General features: G+C 44.3%; 1 long non-coding RNA gene across 1 annotated transcript; it reads right to left on the minus strand.

Annotated features, from left to right (window-relative positions):
- Positions 1-8,001: 8,001 nt before the first annotated feature.
- On the minus strand, positions 8,002-13,676 carry LOC122153527. The gene is made up of 3 exons (XR_006165438.1): positions 13,642-13,676; positions 10,857-11,142; positions 8,002-8,190 (listed from the first exon to the last, which is right to left on the minus strand). It is a non-coding gene; the product is annotated as an uncharacterized LOC122153527 (long non-coding RNA).
- Between the last annotated feature and the right edge of the window lie 8,739 nt (positions 13,677-22,415).

Genomic DNA, 22,415 nt, shown 5'->3' on the forward strand with positions numbered 1-22,415 from the left:
AAAAGGGAATTGTAATCATTGCTCAGCAAGCCTTCAAAACTATCCAGATTTGCAAACTTCCTCATGAGGAAGGGGAAAAAAAAAAAAAAAAAAAAAAAAAAAGGCAACTCGTCAACATGCTTTGCATGCTAAGGCTCCTGTTGTTCCAGCAGGCTGCAGACTGCTGTAGGAGATTATAAAGCCAGCTTGATTTCACAGCAGGATACAGGAGGACATGGAGGGGGAAAAAAAACTACCTGTGCAATTCCAATTAACATAAATTAGCAGGGTCTGCAGTCCAGAAATAAATAAACAAACACAGCATTGGTGGGAACAAAGGACAGTGCAGGGCCAGGTTGTTTTCTTGTTCACTGTTGAAACCAGGAGGGTGCAAATGCCGGTGGTGTCTGTGGGGAGGAGGGGGTACTGCATCCAGCCAGGGAAAAGCCTCCAAACCTCCTCAGAGGTTCAGCGGTTCGTGGGATGTGTGAGAGTGTCGAGTGGCGCATCCGAGCTCCCTGGGTCAGCCCCAGAGCACGAAGAGTCAGCAGAGGTTGGATTCGGCAGACGTGGATCACACCTGGATCACGGGACAGGGCCCGGTGCCGCTGGGGGGGTGACGTCTCACCAGCCCCCTGCCAGATGGCAGGAGAATCTCAGCCTTCGGGTCTGCTTTCAACAGCTGTTTGAGCACCTGTAGCTCAAGCTGTAGGCGAGAAGCCGAACCGAGCACATCAGACATCCTGGAAATAACACCAGGCATCTGTTTGCATCTGGAGGTGCCTCAGCACCTCGGCAGACCGTGTCGGTAGACGCTCCGAGAGGCTGATTCCTCACTGGAGCGCGGAGGCGGGAGCACTGCCCTTCTTCAGAGCAGGGCTAGGCACGCAGACGCGCGGTAGGTTGCAAAGCGTGTTGGCAGCACCAGTCCTGGGGCTGGATACAGGCGCTGGAGAGATGGAGGTTGACGGCTGCTACGTGCCGGCACAGCGGAGCAAAGAGCGCGAACTGATGCTGGGGCTGTCAGGGGCAGGTGCCGACGACTGCCTGGATTTTGGAAGGGAAGGGGAAGCAAGGCACGAGCTGTGGCAGGAGGCCGCTTGCCGGCCGGGCTCGTTTTATGCACTGTGCCTTGCCTAGAGCTGGGGCTCCTGGTGGGGTCTAAGCAGCAGAACCTTGGAAGGTTTGTGAAAGTAGACATTTCTAGTCTGGTGGTCTAGAGCTGAGCAGAAAAGGTCCATACTCAATTCCTAAAAAGTCCTAAAATTTGTGGTCATGATGGCCTCACACCAGCCTTTGCTCCAAAGGAACAAAATCCCATATATCTCATTTTCTGCAGTACCTTACTCCACCTCAGTTCTGACCCCACCCCAGCTTTGCTCCACTAAAACCTGTAGTTTTCAGTAGCTGTATAGATAGAGCCCAGAAAATCAGGAGTAACTCATACAGTGTGCTGTTTTTCAGCCCTTGGTTCATATCTTCAGGTGGAGACCTCAACAGCACATTATTGATTTACAACCAGCAGGATCAGGTCTCCTTTTCATGCGTAAAATACAAAAATTACTGCTTTCGCTACCGCTTGTGTTATCTCCAATTAGCTGCACTGACATGATTTGTTCTCCCGTAGTCTTTGTTGCATAACTAATCACAGCCAATAAATATAAACACAAAAAATAATTAGCTTGAATCAGCTAGCCGTATTCGCCAAGCACATCCATTCAATAACAGAGAGGACACGCAAATTTCCTGAGATTATTGCATTTTATTTTTATTTCTGTTTGGGTGTTTTTGTGCTTTGGGTAAAGTTAGGGGGTGGAGGTGCATCTGCAAGGGCTGTAGCCATAGTAACGTACACCCAAATAAACAGTATTGGCTCTCTAGGTAATTCAGTGTTTAATTCCATGTCAGTTCTGTTTATCACTTCATTCCAGAAGATCCTAACATTTTGACATTCCCAGAGCATATGTCTGAGAATTAATGAAATATTGAAAGAAGTCTCTGACAAGGGCTTTCACTTGCAAGGGGGGGGGGGAGATGAGCAGAGACCCTGATGCTGCTTCTATTCTTAATAGCACTAAAGATGCCACCCTAAGGACTAGATTGCTGCCACTAACCTGATAGTGGTAATTGATGGGGACATAATATTGTTTCTTTGAGATGCTCAGAACCAAAACTGAGATGGGCTGGCTCAAGAGGATTGGGGAGGAAATGTAATGGCATCTTTTATCAGATTCCCAAATGGTGCCAGGTTGATGGCTCGGGCGAGACGTGGGGTAGAGGAGATGGTGCCCCAGGGACTGCCCAGCAGCTCACCAAGCCTGGCAGGGGTTCTGCTTGCTGGGTATCAGAGGCAGAAGAGGGATCTGAGTCCTCAGGCCAGCTCTCAGTGATGATCCAAACACCCTCACCTTTGCATTTATCAGATGTGTTAGCAGGATCAGTACGCAAGTTCTGGACCGTCACAGCTTGTCTGAATCTGGAGGCACAGGCTTTATTTTTTTTAACTCCACAGTTGTTGTTCTGGGCAATTCCTATCATCACGAATTGATGGAAAAGCATATTTATTACCTAAAAGTTTCTTGGCTGCTATGCTCACCTACCAGAGCACAAGACTATCCAGCCACAAAACCTGTGTGAAGCACTGCCAGCATTTACAGAACAGGCAGTCTTAGCTTTTATTTAAAAAGAAACTGGACCTTTCCAGCTTTTGTAAAGAAAAGCCTGAAAATGTGGGCAGCTATACAGTGGACTGAGTATCTGAGACAGCAGATGAAGAGAGCCCTCTGTTTATTATCTCCGCAACTCTCCTGGTATTTCAGCAGCTCTGATGACTTGGAAGGTAGACACAAACTTTTCGAATGTGTGGGATTAGTGATGCTGCCCATGAGATATTGTCTCTATGAGAGCTATCCTTTTACATTTAATTTTTAAATTTGCTGGGTTTGTGGTTATTGCATCTTACATCACCGTCTTTATTTCATTTGCTTTATTTCCCTGGGGCTGAGCTTTGCTAGCGAAGTGTCCACCTGCAGGAAAAGCACAGCAGGAGCCAGGTGCAGGGAGTAACTCTACTGAGGATCTTTCTGCGAGCCAGGTGAAGATTACTGGATCAGTAGATAATCTCCCCAAATTTCTAAAACTGTACTAATTCATACAAGCATTCATAAATTGGGATGCTTCTCTGAACTGCCCAGACTCCCCGACTCTAAAAAATAGGATTAGAAATCTCAAAGGAAAGAGCCTTTCTCACGAGAACCTCTGCACTTCGTGTGCTTCTTGTGATCAAAACTGAGGGGTGAAAGAAAGTGTAATGAGAGTGGGCCATGAGCTCGTCAACAGGGATTGATCCAAGGCTCTTTCAGATTGAATTCAGCTGCTGCTGAGTTCAGGGCTAAATTAGCAGTGGCTTAGATGGAGGGGGCAGTACGAGGGTGCTGAGGTTGATAGGGCTGCTACATGCTTTATTCTGCGAGATATTCCCAATTAGACTTCAGAGGACTTACAGCAATATCCAGCAATTAATGGGAGGTTTTTTTCAGTGGATTTCAGGTATGTGAAAGGGGTTTTTCATCTCAGAGCAGCAGATGAGATCTCCCTAGATCTGCAGCATGTTGCTGTATTCAGACAAATTCATTCTAGATGCAAAGCTGTGGGTTTGCAGGAAGTTCTGGGCACGTACTTTTGGCCCTGATTATTTATGTTGTGCTTAAAATTTGGAGTTTTCTCATGCAGAATTGAAACATTGTGCAAATATGCCAATTTACACATCATTTTCTATGGGAAGTTGAATTGTTTCATTTCAGTGGTGTCCTAAATCTGTTGTTTCAAGACAGTAAATCTGCATTTTTTTTCTATGTTATTGTTATGCTTCATTTCTTTTGATCAATTTTATTATATCATAATTCACATTGTCTCATACTTCAGATTTCATATCACAATGTTTAGGATCATCTAAACAACATTTTTACTTCATCAGAATGATAAGTTTTGAAATTATTGAACTTGGATGATGTAGCTGTGTTGAAACAAGCCACCATGCAGTGTCCAATATAGAAAATATTCAGAATTCCTGCTTCTCTGGGTTTTTTTGTTTTTGTTTTTTTTTTTTTTTTAATTATTATTATTCAGGCTTTTTTCCTGAGCTAGAAGTTCCAATGGGGAGGGGCAATATTTCCCAAACAATGGAAATCCCATTTTCAAACCAGTTACAATCTCATCCCACAGTTAGTCTGGGATTTTGCAGGGAAGAAGTTTCCTTTCAGTATCAGTAAGGTTTGTGAATGAATCCTTGGTATCTCACAACACATTCCCCTTTCCCCAGATATCAGCCTAGTGACACATGGGTGTATGATCACGCCATTTCCAAGGTGAAGCACTTCACAGGTTTTGACAGCACTCTTTTTTTTATTTTTCTTTTTGCTGTAGCAGCTTCATTTTCCATAATTTTACCATCTGGCACTAAGAAACTGTGTAAACCATCCTTACACACACAGAGAGCTCAGGAGGACTGATGATTACAAGGCTGGGGCTTCAAAGGATCCATTTCTGGATCCTTCCAAAATGAAATCCTTTGGGCAGTGTCCATCACAGACATTCCTGCTCTCTCGCAGACTGGACCCTGCCTCTTCGTTAGCACTGGGGCAATACTTACACTTGTAACCAAAATCATGCTGTCAAATTCCTAGCCCTTCAGCTTATGGGCAGACTTAAAAAATGTGAAGCCATCAGAGCTTTTTAGATTTTTATATTAGCAACTTGCATGTAAATACATGCAAATAGATGTAAATAGACAGACACTTTCTGCATCCCAGGTTATTAAAGGAGCTGCTGCTCATAAGAGGATTTTCATAATAAGGCTAAGGATCCCACAACATCTATTAAAACATGGTTACTGTAAATTACACTAAATATGGGGTTGTTATCCTTGACAGAGCTTTGCAGGGAATTAAGCTGTTTCTCCCACATCATCTCCTGTCTCTTCTCCATTTCTTGCAGTAGCTGTTAGGGCAACTCAGTGCAGAGGGAAAAATAGTTCCTGTGGCAGCAATATCCCCTGGGACAGGTCCAGCTGGAGGGGAGGAAGCAGAAAAAGCCACTGGGCTGGTTTCTGTAGAAGTGCTCGGAGGAGCTCATGCCCTACTGGGAGGTCCGGTGGCCTCTTGGGCAGGAGCCCCGGGAGAGTGGGCAAGGAGGAGGTGGCCTGAGCTGTGCCCAAGCAGCCGTGACCCTTGCAGCATTATTGCAATCTCACCTGCTCGTTCTGCAGCCCATTCCTTCCTTCCTTCGGCCCTAAACAGGAACATCCACCACCAGCCCCAGCACACACTCAATCACCAACATCTTCTTTCCATTTCCCTCCGTCCTCTGCCTTCCCACACTTCTTGGGGAGTGTGTGTTTGGGGGGTTCCCCTTGCACTAACAGACTGGTCATACTTTGTCAAGGAAGAAAATCCCTTGACAGACCTTAATGTAGCCCATAAAATCTTCCCTTTCCCAGGATGCGACCAATTGTCACTCTGTACTGGGACTGAAGAGACGTTCTGGCTCCAGCCCAGGTCCTCCCAAGCATCCACTGGAGTGAGGGGAGAGGGAAGCAGGACTATCTGTTCCGCTTTTTGTGCAAGAATAAGATTACATTGCCCTGGCAGGTCTTCAGGCTGCCTTTCTCCGCTGCTCCAACTGGGAGCACTGGCTCCCTTTCTGCTCCCGTGAACAGCCGTGTTCCGGCCCCTCCACTCGCCGGCCCCCACCCGCTTGCAGCCCGGGGGCTGAGCGTGCCGCAGCTTGTGCCCGCCGTAACGCAGAGCAGCGCCTGCACACCAACAACGTTAAAACAAAGCCCGGTTTAGTCATCCCTGCAATCTGCAGAGGAGGCAGAGAGACCCCACACGTGTTTTTCCTCAGCCAAATTTAACGCCTCCATCCTGCGCTCCGGCGGGTCCAGTGTGTTCTACCTCCTTAAGCCATGAGGAACCGCTTGTGTTTCACACAATATTGGCTTTTTCTCCCTTGAATAATGTCTTCTCAGTCTGTCAGATCTCTCTCTATCGTACCATGGGTAGTTTTTGTCTCCAGCCAGCCTCCTACCCCCCATTGCTTTTTTTTTACTGGGGGCTACACACTGCATGGGGAGAAATATCCTTTGATGTGAGGAAGGGGTAGGACACCATAGTCCGGGTGGAGCTGGCTCTAAATTCTCCCCTCCTTGCCAGTCCAGCCGTTGTTCTCGGTGCTCCTTTGAAGCTTTGTACCGGAGGCTGTTTTATCTGCATCTGCTTTACCTTTCTTGCTAATTCTTCAGGAAATGTTTTGCAGCTTCCTTGGATTTAACTCTGACCAGCCTGGCAGAAACTGTTATGAAACCCAAATAGGAAACCAGGTCATTTGGGATGGAAATGAGAGCGTGTCCCCTGTTTGCCACGGCTGCAAATAGTTGGGAGCGCCCTGGGGCATGCAGAGCACCCCAGGCATCTTACAGATGGTGAAACTGGGGAGTTCACCACCCCAGGCTGCTTCAGTGGTCAAGGGGAAGAAAGAGATGTCTCCAGAGGGTTATTCAGAGTGCTTGGTTTGATATCCTCAACAGAGCTGATGTGGTAGGTGCCTACAGCTGGCTGACGGCCTGCGTAGATGCTGTGCTGCCCAGCCAGACACAAGGAGGAGCTGCTGTGAAGTGTTTTGTGCATGTGGTCATAGCTCTTGCATCAAACCAAGAGCCTCAAACCCCTCCATATTTCCATAGCGAACTGGGGGGAACCACATGCGCGACATCCTAGCTGTCCCCTGGGGTGGCAGAGGGCTCAGGCTCAAACTTTTGAGAGAGAGGAGGAAAGGAAGGCTCTTTTTTCAACTGGCATCCCTATTAAATTGCCTAAGAAAGAGCCCAAATCTTGGGATTCAGGTGAGGATAGAGACACGAGGTGACGGAAGATGTGAATTTGTGAGGAGGAGGAGACAGCAGGGCTAAAGTGACATTTAGTTGATCAGCTTTTATTACTGGAAGGCTTAATGAGGAGCACCAAGTAGAGCAACTTGATCAGCTTGTTCCCCTCCAGACGGGCCGGAGCACACCCCACATGTGCCCCTCTGGCCAAGCCCCAGACACAGCCCTCACCCAGCCCCAAAGGGGGGCTGGCGGGGGTCCAGCGCCGCACCCCGGTTCTTATTCCCCAATCTGGGGGGCAGATGGGATCTCGTCTGGCCTTCATCTGTGCTCTGCCTTCCTCACACCTTTACAAGACACGCTGGATCCTGCCGGGATGAAGACATTAGCCTGGGTCTCACTGCCGCTCTCCGTGGGAGGCACAGCAGAACCTTATGTTAAGGTATCGAATTAGTGCTGCCTGAGTGTTGGGGAGCTCGCGCGTCTCTTACCGGGCGAGGTATCCGACAGCACGGCAAGATGTTACAGCAATACCAAACTGTCAGAGGAACTTACAAAATTGCAAAATCGTGCACACACAGCCGGAGCGGTGGGAGCCACACGAACCCGTTTAGCTTGCGGCAGCGCTGGGGCTCGGGGAGAAGGAGCATCTTGCTGTTCTCAGACATTTCTAGCACTTCGGTCCTAAGAACCAGACCAGCAGGTCATTAACAGGAGCTGTTAATGGGCCGTTGCCCTGGGCGGCCGTGGGACTGCAGGCTCTGCCCTAAGGTCCCTGCACGGCCATGGAGGGAAACTACACAGTACCTGCTTTTCTGTGGCAGCTGTGTTCTCCTCCAAAACTCTCCAATCAGTTACGCAAATATGGACTGATCCCTGCAGTGCCCTTCCGGGGCACCGTAAGATGATTTTAAGAGACGGTGTGATGCAGTTGCCTCGGAGTTGGGAGTCCTGCCCCGTGCTGCAGAGCTGCGGTGGCACCGGGCTTGCGTGGCAGGTCCTGTCTGCTGTCACCAGCAGCAGGCTGCTGACACGGCCGTGTGGCTTATGGTTTATTCATGCCCATGAGCTCCACTGGCAAGAAAGGCTCTTCTGTCCTTCAGTGCAATTGCACAACAGATTAGAGAGTGACAGGGAGCTTTCCAGGGCCCCACATGCTTAAGGAGCAAAGTCAGAAGAATTTGCATGCTAGCTTTGTGCTTGTGAAGGGAAGTCATCTCTAGAGCAACTTGACAGGCCATGTTCCAGCATGCTTGGCAATAAGGTGACCTCCCACCTCGGCTTGCTCCTGAGGCACGATAGGAAGAGCCACTTCTCTTGCACCTTTCCTGTGTAGATTAAAAAACAGCTGTTAGTGAAAGGGAGCTTTAACAGACTGTTGAAAAAGACCTGTAAATTGAAGGAGCATCTGCTTAGGAAATTGTTGGATCACAGTCAGGCCCAGAAGCAGCCTTACAGCCAGGAGCCTGGGTTTACTGGATGAACGAGAACCTGTGATTACAGGACAGCTGCCAAGATTTACTCATCTGAACCCCTTCTGCACAGGGTCAAGAAATAGAAGAGCTTTTCTCCCTTCCCTCAAAATACTACTTTTTTTTTTTTTTTTTTCCATAGAGAAAATCAAACATTGAAAAATGATCAGTCAAAACTGGGAAATATTTCAGTATAGAAATTCCACTTCAGTGTTCTGGAGCACTGTCAGTATCTCAGCCACCCTCCTACAGTACTGAGACTACCCACCGTAGTCCATCCTGGGTATCCTGGCATGTTCTTGAAGACTTAGAATGGAGTTCATGTCATTTAGCTTTATCTATCTAAAAGTTAGGTGCTGTAAATAGTCATTTCGGACTCCCTCCAGAGCTGAATGAAACAAGCAGGCAGCTCTGCGTGATCATTCATCCTGCATATGCTGGACATCCACCTGAGGATGGAAGAAATCACCCTTTGGAGATACTTTCATCCGATGGCAAACATTTAGCTAGCTCACCCTGCTAAGGTAAACCCAGGTAGATCCAACCTGGGCAGGTCAATCTGGTTGGGGAATTATACCCAGGGAGTGAATAAAAGGGATGGGATGCCCACATTCCCATTCCCATAGGTGTTGCTGTAGTAATCAGAAACAAACACACGTGGTTTAATGCCGCTGTCTAGATGAGCATTACAGAAAGTCCCTTCAGCCATCTCATGGACAACCTATTCAACAGGAAAGATGTAGCAGTAAATTTAAAAGTGTGTCAATTCATGTATTTGTTGTATACAAGCAGTGGGTGAATGTGATATTAGAAGTGGCTAAATTCTGTTTATAGATGTTTGCCCTTGAGTCTTCTGCTTGTAACAGAGTCATAAGCCTCCATATGTTTTTAAACGCAATAGGATTCAAAGACCCACACTGTCTTAACACGATTACCCTGACTTCCATTCCTCTTCTTTAATCACTAGACCTCACTCCCAGGGGCTATTTGTAATTCGCAGTTGGAGTTTATGCACTGTCTTTGAACAAAGAAATTTGATTTTTTTTTTTTCCTTTTAGTTTCCTCTTAAATCCTGACAGGTTTAAAAAAAAAAAAAAAAAACCAAAAAACCCAAACAAAAAAAAACCAAACTAAAAAATCCTAATGTTTTCATGAGAAGCTGAAATTTCTCATGGAAAAGGAGATACTTCTGGCAAGCTGAGCATAATAATTATATGAAAGCTGAAGGAAAAAATAAATCTTTGACCTATTATTGTTAATTCATTGTTGTTATCATTGTTGTCCAAGACAGTGCTCCATTGCAGCAGGCACTGCACAGATACAGAACATCAGCAAAAGTAAAATAATTTAATGCAGTGTACTGCATTCAGCAGCAAAATTAGAAAAACCTTTCTTTTTTTATTCAAGCACTTGAGTGCATACCAAAATTTCTATTTCCAGTGGAAAATGTTCAAAATGTAAAACCAGTAAGTTTGGAGAAGACATCAGAAAAAAAAAAGAAAGCCTTTCCTGTTTCTTCAAACCTGCCAATCAATTAAGTGTGCTCTTTTGAAGTTAACTATTTGTGAAAGCATTTACTGAAAAATTCCTAACTCGGAATTAAAACTGTGACACAAACCCAAATCACGAGGCTGGTTTTGCCAACCTGCTCACCTCCCTTCCCGAAGTAGCGGTTCGGCTCTGGTGGAGTTGCCAGTGCAGCTATGTGACATTTCCAAGAAGTTAAAATGTTATTTTCAAAACAAGGCACATTTTTCAAACTGCATTCTGTGTTTATACCAGCAGGTCAAGATTTGGATTTGATTCAGCTTTGATTACACTGCTGATTTAAGGTGTTGGGAGGAAATTTCAGCTTTATTCCACCCAGAAGCATCAAGTGAACCATCTGGCCTACCTAAAATACCTCTCCTAAGAGGAGATGAATTGCTCTCAGAGCTGCTTGATTCTCTCCATTGCCTGTACAGATAGCCTGGCTCAACTTGGGTTTAGATAACCAAATTAGGACCAATAAATCTCACCTTTAGGGATGTTAACTCAACCCCCTGGCTGATGACACTTCTATATCTAAACTTGCTACGGAGTTGGTGGGTGCCCTCAGGCAAACTCATCACCTCTTTCTATCTCTTTTCCTTTCTGCAGCTCATCTGTCCTGTTCCAGTTTCTCTGGGGCTCTGTGGCTGGGGGCCTGCGTTGGGTCTGTTCATACTGCAGCCATAGTTACAGCAAAAAGCTGGAAACATCCCCCCCAACCTGCTAGCTGAAATGTTTTTGTCCTCCCCACTCACCGGTGGTTATTGCTCGGGAGTGCAAGGATATGGGCCACAGTAGGACAGTGCTGGATAATCCACGCACAAATTCAGCTTTACCTCCAAGATATCCCTATGACTCCCAAGGGCACCCTAAAGTGTTGCTGTTGGTACCTACAGTGAAATATTTAGGCTGGCTTCTTTTCATATGAAGGCTGTGATATATTATACAGGCTGTTGCAGAGAAGAGATTCACATATATAAAGCGTTACTCACAAGGTTGTTTGCAAGTCGTAGGGGAGGCTGGTGTCATTTTACCAGTAAAATTGGGCCCTGCCGAGCAGAGGATCACAGCTGCGGAGCAAACTCTGGGTAGGGTGCAGTGTTGCTGCAGCAGTTTCAGACCTGATCCTGGAGTCGTGCTGGAGCATTGAGGTTAAGTTCTTTGCTTCAACGGGGAAAAATATTTTTAATTGCCATGTCGGATGAGGCTGCTTGGCCTTTGATGGCTTCTCTGAAAGATGGATTTCCGTGGCTGCAGCTCCATCAACGAAATACTTATCTAAATACAAATGATACATTCAGTTTGTAATCGTGCATTAATTAAGGTAGCCAAGCAATGCCCACATTTTGTCAGCAACTAGAAAATATAACAAGCCTCTCAGGTAATGAGTTTCACTCACATATACAGCAGTTCGCTGAAATAATGAGCTTTGGAAACAATCCGTAGGTGCTGACTAGATATTGATGTTATGAACTCAATGACCCTGTTCCAGGCAGGTCGTGTTTTTCACACAGCATCTTCCCTTCAGGTGCAAGCTTCCTCTCATCAGGGTAGTAATTCAAACTCTGCAGTACACCGACACGCACAGACATCCTGCTTTGCTGTCGTGCCATACAGCCACAACCAGAACCTTCTCCCCCAGCCTTCAGTGTTGCGGGTGTTTTGCAGGATAAATTACAACCTGGTTCTTAACCCCTCCCTCCCTATGGGTTTTCGCTGCTCAGATTAAACTCAATCATTGAGAAAAGCCAGAATTTAGTGAGGCCCCTGTTATGTTGGAAGGTGGGATTGTACTTCTGCGCTTCTTTTGGTCACTTGGAAAATGATGCTTCAGATAAAAGTGAATCTGACTTGCTGTGGCCTCTCTTCTGTCAAACTCAGCCAGCTTAGTGCATGCTTGCTGCAGAGGGACTTCTGTTTTGTATGTTGGTCCCTCAGTGTCCTCAGTTCTTGAAGGGTCTTTCCTGTCCATTTTGCTTAACTGCATGCAGTCCAGGAGAGAGGCTGGAAAAGTCTCTTTTGCCCATTTCCCACCACATTTCAACAAAAGCAGCTCTTAAGAGCCACTGTAAGAAACCTTTAGGAGGTGAAAATGTCCACTGGATTCACCAAGAGTGATCTGATATTTTCCCTCATGAGGAAATACAAATCAAGATGCTTTAGAGTCAGACACATCACCTGCCTCACAGCTAAAATAAAGGCAGATGAAGAGTTTAGTAATCTGTGGTATCTGTGCCTGATTTGCTTTGATTTACTGCAAGTAGCTACTGACAGAAACACAGCCTTTCCTGCCATCTTTCCTGGAGTGAACTGATGCAGCTGTACATGTGCAAGAGAAAAAGAGCATTTCAGCTTTGGTTTGCTTGACCTTGGGAGGATGGATGACTTTGATCAGTGAGCTGGGTTTTTCCCAAAGTGTCCTCGCTTCTTCCATCAGACAGAGGAAGGATTTCAGTGTGTTTGGTGTGGATCAATGAGTGGATAGCAAAGTAAAAGGTCGGAAAGAGAGAACAAGGCCTCCCCAGGATGGCACTGAGCCTTGGCAAGCAAGAGGGGAAAACGAAAAATGTCACAGCAGCCAGCATCAGGGCTCAAACCCAGGAATTCCTGTAATGGGATTACACAAGGCAGGAGCAGATGGACCCTCTTGGAAAACAAAACCATGCAACCAACACTGAGCCTGGGTGTGCTCCCACGGAGAGGAGATGCAAGCAGAAGAGAGAGCAAGGGCTCTAATCTAATATATGGAGGCAGCTGGAACAAATTCAGGGCTCCCGACCCAGCACCCAGCAGTGAGCAAGCAATATTTTTAGAGGGGCGCCTCTAACTTGTTCCCGCTATGTGTGTGTACCAGAGATAAGAGGGAGTGAGAATGGGATCCGTTTATTTAACTATGTAAACAACTCAGCTGACAGCTGAAATTACAAGCTGCTAGTGAAAGCCTTGCCTTGCGTGTTGATCCACCATATACCCATCCCTATCTGCTTCCTACTGTGCACGTAACAAACTTTAAATAAAGCAAGAGCTAGAGTCCAACCAGCCTTCATTACAAAGACCTACCTTCACTACAGAGACAGGACTTGATTGCAAATACTCTCAAAAGATAACGTATACTTTAATTATAATTTTTTTATTTTCCTGCACCACTCTAATCCACAGAGGCACCCTCAGCTTGGATAAGCTGCCTATTGCTGTCTGTCTGTAGTGCACTCTCTATTTTGCTGTCTTAGTAGGCAAAATAAACCTTTTCCAGCAACATTGCAGAGGATTATGTTGATATAAAGACTTAGGGACTGCATTCCCACCTGGTGTAAGCAGAAATAACTATTTTGACTTCGGTGAGGTAGAGCCAACGTTGACCAGTTTAAGACCCAGTTTACAGTGGTTTCTGCTTACCCACAGCCAGTCTAATAGGACACCATCAGCACCACTCACTCACTAAGGCCAGAAACTGGTGCCTCCCTGTCCACCTTACTTGGCACCAGAGTCAAAAATTATTGCAGGGAAATACCTGGGTTTTTATCTAGCAGGAGAGAGGTGGACAAAATTACAGCTGAAAATGCAACATTTCTTTTGATTTTCATCAGTTCTCGGTTGTTTTACGTATTTTGTTCAGTTTCTGGTGGTCTTTCCCAACCTTGGTATTCTGTGAAAAGCTGCTTAAGACTTAGTCCGCACATTATCCCAGAGTAATAGCTGGTATATATATAAAACACTTGCAACAAGGAATTGCTTAACCTCCCTGTGAAGCCCATCGATGATGGAAATTTAACTTACCCCAGACTGCCTGTTCCAGTGTCTTACTGTCCCTGCTGTTAACAAGTTGTTCTGTCAGGAATTTCAATCCACTTTTGTTTTGTCAAAGATGGACAAGGAGATTAGATTGGTTCTTTCTTCTACAGAAGCCTATTTAGATGAAACAAATCAAATTCAACTAATTCTGAATTCACACTTTTTACGGAGGAGGGGTACGCCCTTCTGCATTTGGATTCTTTAGGAAAAAAAAAAAAAAAAAGAAAAAGAGATTATGTTTTTCACCAAAACAATTAACATTTTTGTCATAGTGAGCATTTCCAAAAGTAAAATAAGGCATGTTCTGACAATGTCTCTGTCTTCATTCATCAGAGTTGCCAATCCAAAAGCTCTCAAACAGCAAAACGCTTACAAGAGAACAAAAGGCAAGCCCTGTTTTACACAACACTGAACACAGATTCCGATTCTCAAGCAATGGCACTTTTGTTTGAATAAAGGTAGAAAATAAATGTAAGGCTTGTGGCACTGCCTGTGGTCTGGGCTCGGAGACAGCCATCACAGAAGCCCATTCTCCTCCTGTGAACGTAGCTAAATAGGCCATGTCTCCAACAGCCAGAAGTTCATCATTGAACAATGGAAGTAGCAAGTTGAAAGAGGGAATTTAATGAGGAAAGAAGACGGGTAGAAAGAATTCAGATGAGCGAAGAGAGACAGGAGCAGCTGGTGTGTTACAGCTGTTGGAGAAAAAGTGTTTTCTATCTCAAAAAAAACCTCAAAATAAATGGATATCTTTTGGATTGCAAATTTTTTATTTCTTTTTTTTTTTTTTTCCAAAACTTAAAATAAGCAAAAAAAAACCCTACCCTACCAAAAAACCCTGCCTTCTTTTCCTACTGGACTAAAGCCAAACAAGAGGGAGGAAGAAAATGAGAAGGATATGCAAAGAATCAAAATGTTCAGTGATCAAAATTGGAGATATTTTAACCCAAACAACAGCTTTCTGCTAAAATTCTCACTTTGGTTAAAAAGCTGTTCTGTGCTTAAATACACACAAAGTAGGAGAGAGAGGGATTTTAACTAAAATTATTTTAACCAGTTCAGTATGTTTTCTCCTGCTTGTGTCTTCCACACTTCAAGAATTTAGAGAAAGATTAAAAAAACTGCAACTCCCAATAAATGTGAAAATCAGATGAACTGGTAGGATTTGTCACTATTTGCCTTTATTGTGAAACCTCAAGAAACAATCCTGACTGAAAACCACCTGCAACACGTAACGATGCAAAGAACTGTTAGAGTATATAAAATCCTGTGTATCCCTCTGAAATCCAGTGAAAATCATTAGTGAGCGCTTTAACTTGCCCTGCCACAGCTTTTTCAGTCTCCTAATCATATCAACTCCTGAGCTTTTCTATCCATTTTGGAAACATGATTTATCTTGGGATTAAACTATAGTCATCTTCCTTCTACTCTAATTTTTAAAAAGCAACTCCTAGGAACTAAAAAAAAGAAGCCATTCTTACAGTTCCATTTCCCAGCCATTATTATATTAAGAAATATCTCAGTTCAAATGGCTTAAATTTTCTAATCCTGAATAACCTAAAGGATGAGGAGTGACCTTGCTTTATATCAAATCAAATGTGATGCAATGGCACTGTTTAAATCCCAGACAGTTCATCAGCAAACGCCAACATCACCACGTTTATTAGTGAAATGAATGTCTGAAATTGTCCAAAATTCGGTAGTGGGGTGATGAAGCATTACACTTTTGTCAGCAGAGGCCTGCCAGTGGTGCAGACATGCCTAAGGTAGACACATAAACATGTATCATGTGGAGCTCATGATGGGCGTCTATCCGGCGCTCCAGGGCATGGGGCAGAGATCCTTCGGCTGCTGTCAGACTCTGGAAGAAAAGTAAAAACACGGTTGTTGAACCAAGGTGTTACAGCTTACCTGCCAGTCTGGGCTAACGTGACCAACTACCACCCTGAGCTGGCTCTGTTGCTCTTAGCAAGAGCCTGTCTCATCATCGTTGATGCCCCTGTGAACAAGGATGAGGATACACTATCTTACAAGAGTTTTATGAACCTGCTCAGGCTGTAGTTACCCTCTGTGAGCTGTAGCACATTGACAAACAGAGATACGCCGCTCTTGGATTGAGTTCAGTAGCCACAGATCAAGACAGCAATCAGTCCATGAGACCCGGACACCACACCCCTAAGGACAAGTACACATATACAGGACACCTACAGTCCATGTGCAGATCTGTGGTGAAGGGAAGAAGGCAAAATCTCCAGGGAGGCATTAAACAAAGATGAAACGTGGCACCAAAACAGTCTTCGGGTCCACAGAAGCATCTGGAAGGATCAGCAGAGGGCAAAGGGTTTGGATGAGCATCGCCTGGAGTGGGAAAGGGCTCCAACAAGACCCAAAGAAAAATTCCTGTTTGATTATCCCTAGCATGTGCCCAGATCAATATGGCTTTGCATCAACTGGATCGCATGTCTCTGTCAAATTCAAACCACAAATACCTCCAGACCCTGTTTCAAGATAGCCAGAGGCACCGAGGATCGGTAGCCCCGTGGCAGACTGCTCAGCAGAGGCCTGACTTCTAATCTAGTCTCTATCCATAGGGTGCTGTGTCATCATTTGTTGTTTAGCCTGGGCTCTTCCTCCTGCTCCAAAATTTTGTCTGACGTATTTGCATTGAAAATTGTTTAGTCTAAACTCCGACTTTTAAGTCTGCATTTGTCCAGCACTTAATCCAGCAGCAACCTCGGTATCTTATCATCCATTGTGTATCTCTAAAGTGAGGCTCCAATCTTTAATTTATAGATCTGTAGAAAGGCCCTGATGTAAGCTTCTAGGCAGTAATGGCTATATAAATCACAGCAACAAGAAGCTTATAGCCAAGAAGATTTTTCCTGATATTCAGCCTGAATTTTCCCTTTCTTAATTTAATCCCGTAGCTCTTCAAAATGCTGCAGTGACCTGCCCCAGTTAATCCTAACCCTCCTTTGGGTTTGTGGCGTACAATTTAGAGTTGTCCAGAAAACACAGATTCCATTCAGTGCTACAATTACAGATTCAGAATGCATTTTCATTATGTGTTTGAACAGACAGGCAACAGTCTAAACTTGGTGTTGAAGAACTGAGGCAGGGAGGGTTGTTATACAGGGGTCAGCTCTGAGCCCTAAAAGAAACAGTCAAGGCTTGGACTTCTCCCACCCACTTTCTCCCGGAGTATCCATCTGAGAATCCTGGCCCCAGAGCCAGCCTTAGCTGTTCCCTTTGGCCAAAACACCTGGTGATACAAAAGGCACATTTTTTTGGTAAAATTGCTTTTTGCAAGAGCAGATTTATTAAAACAAATACATTTCCCATAACATTTCTACTTTAAAAACTTCTCTTTCTCCCATAGGAATAAATGTTTCCCCAGTAATTCCCCCCAACTGCCACCTCGTTTCTTCCTAACACTCTTACTGCCCTACCCCCATGACATCCAAGAAAGCTATGCATAGGCGCTGTCTTACATTTTCCCTTTCAATTCCCATGAGAATTTTTTTTGGCTTAAAAATAAAAAAAGCATTCCCATTAGCAATATTGTGTTTTGTTCTGGGCATTGCATTAGGCAGAAAAGGAGCAGAAATGGCAAAACACTATTACCAGCCCACAAAGAGTGATGAATTACCTATATTTTCTAGATGCTTATTCAAAGTATTCCTGGATTTTCAAATGTTTACTGTGTTTGCTCTCTCCTTATGCATTTCAAGCATCGTGCAATGTTGTACACGTGCAATGAGAGGCAAGGGCAAGACCGGAATGTTTTACTGTAAAAATCACTTAGCTAGAAATTTGATTTCCTTCAATTTTCTGATTTTTTTTTCCACTAGGGAGCAACAAGCATATTGTAACTGAACTGACAATCATAGTGTCTTACTTAAAATGAAATTGTCAAAATATTGTGTCAGGGATCTTGTATAAAGTGATTTCTTTGGCTGTCACTCATACTTGCCATCCTAAAGAGTCTGGTTACTATTAACAAATATACTCAACACATAAATAATCTCAAAACATAGATACAGCTGAAGTTAGGAACACCCAGAAATATTAATAGCAGCAATAATCTAACCTTTGAGATAATGTTCAGACAAAAAAAAAAAAAAATGAAAGCAAGAAAATCCAAATTAAAGAATAATGTAAAAAGCAAATCTTTTGAAACAAGAAATTTAATATTGACAGTTAGCAAATGCCATTAACTCTGTCCTCATATACCATCTAATTATGTGTTTGTGCTGTGCAAATAATGATAATGATGCAGTGTGTTCCAATTTATGCCCATTTTTACGGTGTATAATATCATTACAAGAGCTGTAGCATTTTAGCAAAACGACATCTTTCATATCTGTATTAGTAACTGAAGAGCTGGTCCAATACCTACGATGCAAAATGGCAGTTACAGAGATACTTGCTTTCTCATGGGCCCAACCTCAAGTTCTTCTGAACTGCTGTCTCAGAGCATTAATCTGAGCAATAAATTATGAGAAAGGGTTGCGGGGAAAAAAGGCCCAAACGCAGCAGCCCAGAGCTTTGTACGGGGACTCCAAATTGTTTTTGTAAGGTACTACCTGTGTACTAGAGGCTTTGTTAAAAGCCGTCACTGGCAGATGCAGCGCTCCGCTCCACGGGGGATGATGTCACGCTGTGAATTGACTTGTGCCACTGCTAATCCGCCCGGTCTGGGGATGAAAACCCCAAATGGGGAGAGATTTAGGCAAGACTGGGACGTGTGCAACCCACTCCAACTGCTCTGTGCTGTGTGTTCGAGGTGTGAGAGAGAAGGTTTCTAGATCCAGCTATAACAGCTGATGCCTCCAGCAGCTCTAGTCCAGGATGGTGCCAGGATGAGCCCTTTCCCCACGGGAAGCACCAACAAAAGATGCCAAGGTGCAGGGAACGGGTGGCCTTGACCTCCCCCCCACACCAGACCTTCCAAGTCACTACGCCTACAATGTTTTCCCATAAAGCCAACCAGATTTTCCCATCAGCTGTCAAGCTGACCTTCTTTTGGTCACCTTTCACCTTGGCGGCCAGTGCAATTTTGCTGCCTTCCAGCCAAAGCGGTGTAATAATCGTGCAATGTGATTTAAGTAATAAAGAAATTGCTGTACATGCTGTTTGGTTTCTGGAGAGCTGGGAATAGCAAAGGCTCAAGTTGCAGACAAGTGCATTAATCTTTTCAGCTTTCCTGGAATGAAACATCAGAGGCTTTAACCTATTCTTTATTGCTATTCCAATGCCCAGGATGGTACTTTTAAAAATAAACTCCTGAAAGAAGGGAGGAGGGGAAAGGGGAAGGCTCTTGAAAGCTGTTCATTAACATACTGTACAATCCTCAATCTTTGAAAAATAGAGAAAATTTTGAAAATTCCAATCATTTGCTTAAGAGGCTGACAATATTCAGTACTATTCTGGAAGCTCCGGCTCCCGGAGTCATGGGTAAAAGAGATTTCAGCTTCTTATTTAAAAAAAAGACAATGTTTTGGATTTGCAGGACTTAAGAGTGCAACCAAGCAGCACGTGAAGGCCAAGCAACCCATTGGAAAGACAAAACTGAATCTCATTATTGATTTGTATTTATGAAATCTTATTATTTTTAAAGCACATTACCCTTGTGATTTGGGGGGCCTGCCTGAAGGCTTTTGAAATATCCAGACTGGTGTTTCCAAGAAAACTCTGCCAGGACAAAAACCTAATATACAATTTTATCATTATTTTAGCTGTGTTTACCACTATTGCTCACCCTGTTAGTACTAATGGAGATCATATATAATATATTTATAGGTACATGAAGGAAAAAGGGATTTATCTATACATCTTAGCCAACTTTGTGAGCTTCTGTCAATTTTATGGTCATTAATGGGATTAAAATTTAAAACTTTTTGTTATAAAATCCCTGGTTTGAGCCACCGGCATCCAAGGAGGGCTGCCAGCAGGCAAGCTAATATTAGTTCTGTATGATCTGGTATGTATGAGCTGGTAAAAGTGGCAGTTCAGTTCCTTGGAGTAGAACAAAGGTCTACTCTGGTTATTTCTGGAGAACGTGGGCAAAATTGTACTGCTTAAAAAGAAAGGCTTGCTCCTCTGTGGAGGTGGTGGCACACAGAAGCTGGAGGTTCAGCAGCTCGATCTCTTCTACTTGTGCTCACATGCTACCACCACAAAACCAGCAAACCCTTGGGAATTGTGTCTGGGCAAGAGGGTTTTCAGAGAAGACAGTTATATCACAGGAGTTGCAATGTTTCTTTTTTTTAATGGAAAATTAAAAGATGTGTGTTGGAGGGCGGCGAAAATGAATATTCCTGAGCTTGTTAAAATTCCAGTCCTTATCTTTCAAAGGCCTCAGTTACTGATTCAAACACCCATCAGTCGCTCAGAATTGGAAGGTATCGTAGCTGGCTGTAATTGCGGAGATGTGTGCTACGGCAATTACAGCACCTGGTGCACCCTCACCCAAGCAGGTGGAAGAATTGATGATGAGTGTTTTTTGGTTTTCCAGCATCCTGGAGAAGTTTCATAGAGGTTTGCTTCCACAAGGTCTCAGGGGCTATGTTCTGCTGCACCATGATGAAATCTGAGAAGATCCTGAGTGGGATTATCTGCTCAGATCTGAGTGAAATGCTGCCTGGTATTCCCTTGTTACCAGCTCAGTGGTTGTCTCAGAGAAACACAGTAAGGAATGGAAAGGGAGTTTGTAACAGAACTGGAGAGTAAAGCCCAAGTTTTTGCCTGCTTTCCTCAGAAAAGGAAGCCAAGAGCAGAGAAGCAGAATGGCTAGGACAAGCCATGTAATTTATATTCCTAAAGAAGTCCCCAACTCTGCTGGAAGTTGTTTCCTCATGGATGAGATGGGGCAGCTGTCTTACTGTTTGTTCTTAATCCATGCAAATGCCAAGTAATCTGGGGTGCCAGTGCCCCGTACTCAGCGGTAGCCCCCAGGCTGCACCCTTCACTTTGCCTTTCCTCTCCCCCGAGGCTCACAGGCACAACTGAGCCTGCTCGGGTTCCCCTCTACGCTTGACTCAGCAACAGGAGGAGTTCAGATCCAAACAAAAGGAGCACGCACAGCGTAGGAGTACTCTGATCGTGTCAGAGACCTCCACTGGGTGCTCCCCACACAGTCAAAAAGGCAGATTTTTTGGTTTACAGGAGTCAGTTTTCCTGTCAAACAGTGGGAGGTCCAGTCTGAACACGTCATGCCCCTTAGTGAGTATAGATGGTACCTTCAGAGGATGGCTTATCCTGTCCTAAATATAGCATTTAAATTGGATGAGCCAGCTATCTTCTGGAACTGCCTATTTCTCACCTGGACACTATGAAAGTTCAGACAGCAAAACCAGAGATACTTAAATTTTAAGACAGATTGATACCTTCCTTGTAGTTGTAAGTCACGAGTTCAGCAAGCTCATGGGTGCAGCTCCTACAGACATCTTACAACAAAGGATATACTTAAGTCTTTCTAAACTGGGCTGAAAAGAGTTAAGTAAGTTAAATCTTTGCTTTCACTGTCTCCCAGGTGAAGCTAAAGGTACCTTAGATGCATGTTGTAATGGAGAGTGATTATGGGAAGTGAAATTTGCAATGGAATTATGGTAATTGTATCTTCTGTTCCAACAGGTATTTTGAGGAAGCCAGCATTCTAGATAATTAGTGTTATTTTGTGCAAATAGCTGAGAGGATATAGGAGGAAGCAAGGTGATTCTCCGACAGGCATGTGTTAGCTAACATTATGGGTTTGACTGAACCTACTGAAAAGTTCCCCATTAGAAGGAGGAGTGGACAGGCACATGGCAGCCTCTCTGCCAGGCAGGGAAAGGTGAGGGTGCATCCAGCAATTCAGGTGTTTGATTTAACCAACATCTACTGTAGTGTGCTTTTTTCTCCTCAAATTCAAAGCTTCTCAGTCTGACATTTTAGCTGCCTCAGGCCTTCTCCATATCAGGCTCTTGTTCGTACATTCAACTGGAACAATTAAATATAATAGGAATGGCATTTTTACTGGTATTTCTGCCCTTCCAATGTTGAGAATAAAAGAGACAGTCTGAAAATAAAGGCAAAATAAAAGTAAAGAATTATTTTCATCTCTGAATCTCTAGTGTGGTTTGAATTGTGTTTTCAATAAGATTCGAGTCTGAACAGATCCCACTCTTCCTACTTGATGCTGCCTTTCTCTGTAATATAATTTCACACTTCGGTTCTGTAACTTTGACTTTGCAGAGGGTAAAAGTGCCCATGTGAACCACATGTCTCAGATCAGGTAGTGGAAGTGAAGATGCAGCTTGTCCGGGACATCTTGTATTCACAAAAGGCAAAATTCAGCTTCATACAGAGAACAAATGAACTTTAGATAGACTCAAGCTGACACATCCCTGAGAGCTGTTGAGCCGTGACAGGTCAAGGCATTACCCTTCATCAGCTGAACTGCACAGGAGCTCTAAGCCACCCCAAGAACTGCTGGCTTAACTACATTTCATGGAGCTAACACATTTTCTTTGCAATGAGATGGACAAAGAACATTCATACCTCTGGTTAGCACATCTGTCTTGGTAGTCAGTAGCCAGTTAAGCCATGACAACACAACGACTTTGATTCATAGCCACCGTGCCTTCTGCAGGAAAAGGGCAGGGAAGTTCAGCCAGTACCTTTCCATAAGAAGTGGTGAAGAAACTAGTCCAGCAGTCACGCTTTGATTACTGTTTGAACTTCCCATCTGCCGACATCAAGGTTTCTACAAACAGGAA

This window comes from Tyto alba, unplaced genomic scaffold (assembly GCF_018691265.1).
Source record: "Tyto alba isolate M040663 unplaced genomic scaffold, T.alba_DEE_v4.0 Super-Scaffold_20, whole genome shotgun sequence".
Taxonomy (NCBI): Eukaryota; Metazoa; Chordata; class Aves; order Strigiformes; family Tytonidae; genus Tyto; species Tyto alba.